Below are 8,910 nucleotides of genomic sequence, written 5' to 3'. Positions count from 1 at the left end.
ATGAGACATCAAACAAGCCACCATATGACAGAAAAAACAGAAAAATCAACAGCTTTGGAAATGTTTGCTGTGGCAGAATCAGAGCAGCAACAAGCCATTGAATTAAATAACGGGCTTAATTAACAGCAAGAATCAGCTTCTCATTAAGAGACTGTTTGGAGTTTGAAATCCTAGTTTAGCTGGTCATCTGTTGGCTCGTTTCACATCTCATTTCTGTTTGGCTGCCATTTAATGAAGAAACAAATCAATTCAGAGGACTGAATCCTTAAAAACAGGGCTATTGAAATGAAGGGAAAGGAAGTTAATCAGCAATGAAAACTACTCACTGATTAGGGAAAGGGTTAGAATGAAAACCTGTAGCCACTGCGGCCCTCCAGGCCTGGAGTTCGACACCCCTGATGTAGAATATGACTCTGCAAATTTTGAACAATTGCTCAAATCATCCTGTAATCAAGCAGTAACATACTACTGGTATTTAAAATAAAAAATGAGCCAGGGCGTAAAGAATACATGACCTCTGCAACACTAAACAACCCCTAAGCGTCACCATTGCTACGTAGATCAGGGGTCGCCAACTCCAGTCCTGGACCACCGTGGCTGCAGGTTTTCATTCTAACCCATTTCTGACTGAGTGCCCTGTTTTTGCTGCTAATTAACTTCTTTTGAACTCATTTGAATTGACTTTCTCTTGAAGACTCAGACCCCGTAATTGTTTCTTTTTTCCTTAATTAGCAGCCAAACAATAATGAGATATAAAAATGAACCAAAACAACTCGTGTCCATCATACAGTATCGGAAAGTAATGAAAGATGAAGCTCTCAGGAATGACAATCTGCTTAGGTCCACAAAACATTTGCCCAGTGCTCTTAGAAAAACAAAATCAATTTCTGAAATGTCTGCTAACGCACCACAAGAGCAGCAACAAGCCACAGAATTAAAGAACGGGTTTAATGAATGACAAGAGTTAGGACCTCATTAAGCAGCAGGTTGGAGTGAAATTGGTTGGAGTTTGAGGCCCTGACTTAGCTGGTCTTCTGTTGGCTCCCTCACTTCACATTTCACTTCTGTTTGGGTGCCATTTAAGAAAAGAAATGAAGCAATTCAGAGGAATAATGAAGAAATACAGGGGAACAAATCTTAAAAAAGCTATTCAATTAAAATTAATTCACAAGAAGTTAATTAGCACAAACAGGGCACTCATTAAAAAAGGGTTAGAATGAAAACCTGCAGCCACGGTGGTCCTCCAGGACCGGAGTTAGCGATCCCTGACCTTGATGGATCGGTCTTGTATCTGCTCTGCAAACTTTTGCAGAGCTCCAAAAATTGCTTTTATTGAATCATGTTCTTCCAAGTGATGCCTGGAGAATTTCTGTCAGTTACAGTTGCAGTATTTTTGTCACAGCTTCCTTTAAAATCAAAAGAAGGCGCTGTGCCATAAATGACCTGAGATAAGAATTATAAAAAGAAGTGACATTGACAGTGGATATTATTTTGAAGCCAAATGTAGCTTATGCATTCTAAACACATTTCTCTTTCAAATAAAGTAAAAAAAGAGGCAATTTGTCAGCATTACTTCAGAAAGGTAGTCATTAAGTTGTCAAATATGAGCAATTCTCGGGCACACTTAAAATACAAGCATCTTCTAATGGCAGAGGGCATCCAGTTAGCCTCACCATCCACAGCCACATATCTTTGCTTTCTAAAATGTCTGATCATATTTTGTATCATTTTTGTAAACAGTTACAACTTATAGCTTTTATTTTTATTTGTAGGCTACCGTTTCCAGTGAAGTTTGGTTTAAATTTGCTTAAATGAAAAAAGTACCCTACAACTCTGCATATTATAGGTTACTACGGATAGTGAAGTGATTTGCACTGTTTTAAGTAAAATGCTGTAGTGTCATTTAAAATAAAAATCTCATTATTTTTAAAATCAGCCACAGCAGCACCCCAAACAACCTCTGGACATTGTTGGGATAATTATTTAGTATAAATTCTTTGTGTTAGACAGAACTTAATTTGTCCCTTGGGGAAAATTTGGGTGTTTACAGAGACTCTTTAAATAAATAAATTGTGATGGACATCCAGGACTCTTACCTGGCTGGGACGCCCTCTTAAGGTAAGGCCCGGGGAAAGAAGCTTGCAGATGGCAATAATAGTGACGACAGAGGGAAGCCACCCGGCTTACTACCATGCAACACTGTTGGGGCCCATGGCCAGTACTACCTGAGCAGTACTACCACCACACCCGGAGGTAGGCCCACAGAGAGATCATGGGGCACTTCCAAGTGCTCTATAAAAGGAGCTATCCCACTCCATTCAGAGAGCCAGGGTCAGGAGAAAGAGGGATGAAGCTTGGTAGGAGGAGGAGTGAAGGTGGAAGGAGAAAGAGAGAAGAACGTATTGTGTTTTACTGGGCTGTGGACTGTGCACTGAAGGTGGGAAACAATTGAAAAGTGTTTCCTACTGAAATAACAAAGCCTTGCGCTGCACTTGTGTCTGTCCCTGTTGTGTTAGGTGTTTGGGGAGCTGTGTGCCCCCTGGTGGTCACAATATATATAATTTATACAGTGATACTGTGGCAGTAGAGGGTGCTATAACAGCGCTAACCCAACACAAACAGACAATAAGGACACAAGTATCCAAAAGCACACATTTGTTTATTCTTTTGTTTTCTGCACACCACAAGGCACACACAATGCTAAGTCTTTTCTCTTCCTCTCTTTATTTTCTCCTCCACTTCTCTCCAGCAAGCTTCGTCCTCCTCCTCCTTCTCCTCCTCCTTCTGACTCGCGTGTGTTGGAAGAACTGCTCTCCAGGGCTCAGCACTGCCTATCTCAGCTGCTGCACTCCCAGGCGGTGCCCACAGATCCCAACAGTGCGGGACCAAACTTCCATTCCCATAAAGCCCTGCTGGAGTCTGAGGCACCGCTGCAACTCAGGGGGGCCACCATCTAGCGTTCCAGGGGAGATAACGTTCTGGCCACGCTTGCTCCCTCGGTCCTTCCAGCATGGTGGCGTCCCAGCCAGGCAAGGGCCCCTGCTGTCCTCCACAATACATATATATATAGTAACAGATAGAGGCACTGTCGACCCCTTGAACCCTCAGATCACACGTCAGACACCAGGTAAAAAGTCCAAAGATGAATATTTATTATAATAATAAATTGCACAAAGCACCACCACTCCACTATACTCAATAACAAATCAATAATCAAATAACAATAACCAATCCTCCACTCTCCCAGACGCTTAGCCACCCTGCCTCCCAACTCAGCTCAATGTCTGGGATTTCCCACAATCCTTTTATAGTCCTTGACCTGGAAGTGGTTCTGTCCCTCAGTCCATGTGACTTTATATCACTTCCGGGTCATGTAAAAACTATACTAAAGTATATAATTTCTTCCGTTCCCGTGACTTGGAAATACTTCTGGGCTATGCGGAAAGCATAAATCCCTGGGCCGCCCTGCAGCGACTCCTGGAGGCCCCCATGGTATCCAGCAGTGCTATGAAGAAAAACTCCAAGGTCCATGATTCCCTGCTGGCATTCGGGGCATCTCCATGCTGCAAGGAGGGCTCCATCTGGCAGCTTGGAGGTGTTGGCCGGAATATATGGCCGGCAATCCCTCACGATATATATATACATACATTCTATGGTCTGAACACACATCAGAATGAATACAAAGGAAGAAAATTAAAAAGAAACAAAAACGTCTTCGTCTTGGCTGTCACAGTCCCAGTGAAGCATTATGCAGATGTATTGCTGTTGGTATGAAGGAGCCTCAGTGGCGTTTTTTTGACACATTTTTCCTGAATAAGTTGTTGGCTGAAAATGTTTAGTGTGTCATGGAGAGGATGTACAGCTTTGCTCATCATTGTTCATCATCTCCTATTAGCACCTGAGTCCTGTATTACTTAAGTCAATTAATGATGCCTATTAGATTCCAGACATCCTTCATGTTACTCTGAGTATGTTTTCTAAGTCAGCTTTGTAAGCTTCCTTTCCATCATTCAGCTTTTTCTTCAGCGCTCACAGCGTGTCCTCTCTTTTTCTCATTCAAGAACCCTTTTAGCTCCTTGGTAATCTCGATGTTTGTTGTTTGGAAAGCAATGCATTGTCTCTGAGGGTATCACAGTGTTGACACAAAGGTTATTACAGTCTGTGATGCAGTGACTGTGTCCTTCAGTATCATCCCATGTAACTTACACATCACTTCCCAGTCGGTCATTTGGAAGCAGTCATTCCACTTCCTCACTATCCTGGTGGTAACAGGCTGCCGTCTAATAACAGGCTTGTAGCTGGAAATAAAATGAATCAGGCTGTGGTTAGATCTGCCCAGAGGAGCCAGTAGTTTACATTTAAAACATGCAGCTGGATGATAAATTGGACTGGACTGCCAATACTGATTCTCTGTGCAAGAGAGGACAGAGCCGACTATACTTCCTTAGAAGACTGGCGTCCTTCAACATCTGCAATAAGATGCTGCAGATGTTCTATCATGGTTGTGGCGAGCGCCCTCTTCTACGCGGTGGTGTGCTGGGGAGGGACCTTAAAGAAGAGAGACGCCTCACGCCTGGACAAACTGGTGAGGAAGGCAGGCTCTATTGTAGGCATGGAGCTGGATAGTTTGACATCTGTGGCAGAGCGATGGGCACTGAGCAGGCTCCTGTCCATCATGGAGAGTCCACTGCATCCACTAAACAGTGTCATCTCCAGACAGAGGAGCAGCTTCAGTGACAGACGGAGGAAATTGTTCCTCCCCCACACTATGCAACTCTTCAATTCCACCCAGGGGGGTAAACGTTAACATTATACAATGATATTGTCTGTTATACCTGCCTCACACTCTCCACCTTACACTTTTTAACTTGCACTGCGCTTTTATCACTCTTTAATATTTTCTTTATCAGTATGCTGCTGCTGGAGTATGTGAATTTCCCCTTGGGGATTAATAAAGTATCTATCTATCTATCTATCTATCTATCTATCTATCTATCTATCTATCTATCTATCTATCTATCTATCTATCTATCTTTAACATTTTAATAGAGCAGGTCCAGGTTCTTATTTCTTCAAGCGGAACAAGACACAGACTGATAGAAATCTGTCATTGTTCCTTCCAAAGTCATATGGGTGAAGACATCGCATATTATATTCAGGCTCGGAGTGAGTTATCATTAAAGTGTTGGCTGAAAGTCCTCATGGTTAGTGTGTCAGAAAATAAATGTGCAGCTTTGTTCATCATGGCACTCAGTTTTGTTTTAATTCTCTCCTTTGCTATTAACTCCAGGGGGGCATCCTGCAACTGAGTGTACCCTCTTAATTAGCTTGTTGATTTGGTGGGCCTCTCAAAGTGATGTTACCAGCACACCACAGCATAGACAATCACAGTGGTCATCACAGACATGTATTAGATGTGAAGGATGTCACTTCCCACATTAAAGGAACGCAGTCTCCTAAGCAAGAAGAGCCTGCTCTGCCCTTTTTTTGTGTAGTTCCTGTTTGTTACGAGACCAGGCCAGGCTGTCATTTATGTGGGTCCCCAAGTACTTGTAGGAGAGCACCACCTCTACATCCACCCCCTAAATAGTGACCAGGCATTGAGGTTCTTTGGCGCGGTGAAAGTCAGTAACCAGTTCTTTGGTTTTGCTGATGTTAAGTTGCAGACAATTCTTTCTGCGTCAGGAATGTTATTTGTTAATTATGTGTATAAGATTTATGGCCTACTGGCTCACCCTTAGGCTTATATCAACTTTTAGGAGTTTAAATTAAATTCTCATGTACTGAATATCTAAACACCTCCGGTTTATATAGAGAGGACAGGCGATTGCTCCAGCACCCCTTGGAGGCTTGAGTAGAAGTATATTGTGTTCATCTGTTTAACGCCACCATTGTTCTCTCTATTATAAAAGAAAATCTTGAGACAAGACTTATTCCAAGAAATTTTTTCAAGTTCCACCCTCCTCTCAAACATTTACGGTTAAGGGCTCCACGCACACAGTCCTCTCACCTGTCATTCATGTGAATGCTTTTGTCAGACACAGTTCCTGCGTTCTCAGCTCTTATACATTTTTACGTTTTCCTCACTTTAAGTTTCCAATAAAAGAAGACTTATGTTGAAATCTTATGGATAAAATTCATCCTGAAGAGTTATCAACAGAAGAAATGAGTACATGGGCAATCCTAGCACCGAGAAATGATATCGTCGAACGAATTAATGCGAAAATTGTCGATCGGTTACACGGCAATGACATGTAAAATTTTAACAGGCTACAAGAAAGGTAATGTAGTACATCTTCTGTGGATAACATTAGACACCAAAGGAGATCTTGATATGCCATTCGTACTAAAACATTTACAGTTTCCCGTTACAATAGCTTTTGCTATGACAATTAACAAATCACAGGGACAAGCATTCAGAAAAATTGGTTTATTTATTAGAGAGAAAGAAACGATATTCACTCACGGGCAGGTATACGTTGTGTTGTCACAATGTGAGTCCAAACACAGAATCAAAATTCAATGCGATATTGATGAAATTAAAAAATTGATTTTACTGTTGTTTTACAGTACAACTGTAAGTTTAAAAAGTATTTGCATGTTAATTTCAAAGCCAAAATGAACAAAGACATATAACGCAATGAATACCTCTAAACGTTTTACTATTTTTTACTATGGTTAAGTACTCACTGTAATGTAAAATAGTTACTTCTATTATGTATATGTGACAATTCCCATGAAAATAACAATCTGTTTAAATTGTATATCCGCTTCCCCATACGCAAGCAGCAGAGCTGTGATTGGTGAGCGAAGTGAGCAGGGTGCAGAGCCCCCTAGTATTTTAAAATGAATTTTCTCAGACTAACTTAATCCAATTCAAGATTATGGGGCCTTGAACCTGGGAAGAAGGCTGGAGCCAGCAATGGATGGGGCGCCACTCCATCACAGAGCACGTCTGTGCACACACCTAGACTCTGACAGGGCTGGTAAAGAATTGTCAAGTAACAGAATCTGTGAGGCAGCAGCACTAACCAATGAGCCACCTGGGCGTTCATTTAATATTGCAATATCAATTTGTAATTTGTGCAGAAATCAATCCCAAAGGAGACTTCTATGTGAATGGAACATTTAAAAGAGGCCATTTTATGGTAATTCATTATTGCTAGAAAGTGAAGTGAAACTGTAGCTGGAAGGAAGTGTTTGCTGTGATCTCAGCAATCCTTTGGTCACCTGAAGCCCCAGTGTTAGTATCTAAAAAGCCTGCGTATTGTCCACTGTACTTCATATTGTTGTTATATACATCTTATGTTATCCACAGATGCTCATTTTCACACAGGCAAAGGTTACTGTATGCAAACTCAGGCCCATTAACTTAATTAGAGTCTAGGCTGCTTTGTACGCTGTGGAAAACATATTACACGATACATTTTATGGTGTGTCAAATAATTGCAATGATCTAGAATGGGGTACAATATTGCATGATCCAGGACTGCATGCATATCTTTGGAATATGTGAGCAGCCTGGGCGTAAAGACAATAGCCAAGACCGGGAATCAAAATCAGATTCCTCAAAATATGAGACAGTAGTGATAGCAACTTAGACCCTGCGTTCACTTATTTTTGCCTTTATTTGTTTATTTTCATAATAAGCCTGCATCCCTTGGACATATTTGCATTAAAACCTGCCTGGAAAATAAGTGTGGCAAGCTATACAAATGATTACATTTGCATATTCATTACAGTACTTCCATGACTGCACACCAACAATACTTTTGATGTGTTTGTCAATTGTAGGAGCAATTCAGTAAGTCTGATAGATGAAGACTTTCATTGTCTTGGAAATGCTGATTGCTCAGACGATGTATTGCAGCACAGGACACAGATGAGTTTCGATGAGAGCACATTGGGCAAAAAGCCATTGCTGCAACTTTGCCAACAGAGATGGAGTGCCAGGTAATGCCTTAGACCATGAGTTTTGTGACTATCCATACCATCATTGACTCTTCTTCATCACAATACCATTCAGACTGGTGTCAGGCTGAACAGGTTCAGGTTTCTTCAACAAAATTACTGAGGCAAACGTGAAATGTTGATTACAAGTAAATGGATTCTAGTATGCTTGGGTAATTCAGATCTCAGCTTGGATGGCACCCTGCCATGAACTAGCGCCCTGTCCAGCAGTTATTCCCGTCTTATGCCAGATTCTTGCTAAGATAGCCCTCTAGCTTCCCCACAATTCTGCTCACGATAAGTGGGTTTATAAATGGACGGATGGATGAGTGGACTTGAATGATACTTTGTTAAAGTTACGTGTATAGCTTGTTCTTATTCATACTTTTCTTATGCGTTGTTACATTTGGTTGTGCCTGATGACAAGAGTACATTCTTAAAGAGTGCATTACCAAAATGGCAAGTGCCATCTACTATATAAAGCACAGTCTATGTATGTTTGTTTATCCACTATACAAATAAATCTGCACCGGGAATCCGATCGCCACCAAACTGGGCATGGGGCTGCTTTGTGACCAGGAGGAGGTCATGGGGTATGTTTGGTTGGGAAAAATGTCCTTGGTCAAGTGCAGGACACCTTTTGACCGACACAACGTTCACAAAAAGTCCCCGTACTTATCATCGACAAGATGGCCAAACGTTGCAACAGACGTTAACTGTGGCACCATCTAGTGGCACGTTTGGTCTCTGTGCATCCCTCTTGACCAATGTTTCTTTAAATTGCTAAGACATTACGGAAGTGTCCAAGTATGAGAAAGCTGACTGCTTTCATTGCGTGAAGGGGAACTGCCGTATGCATATAAAACGTGAACGACCCAGTGCGCGTGACTGGCTTTCCGTATTTGTGGTGCTATTTGCTCGCTTTCCGACTCAAAGTAAGATTTCAGTCTTAGTCTTTCT

This window comes from Erpetoichthys calabaricus, chromosome 2 (assembly GCF_900747795.2).
Source record: "Erpetoichthys calabaricus chromosome 2, fErpCal1.3, whole genome shotgun sequence".
In the NCBI taxonomy this organism is placed as follows: domain Eukaryota; kingdom Metazoa; phylum Chordata; class Cladistia; order Polypteriformes; family Polypteridae; genus Erpetoichthys; species Erpetoichthys calabaricus.
The sequence above is the reverse complement of the archived record's forward strand: the minus strand, read 5'-3'. Positions refer to the sequence as shown.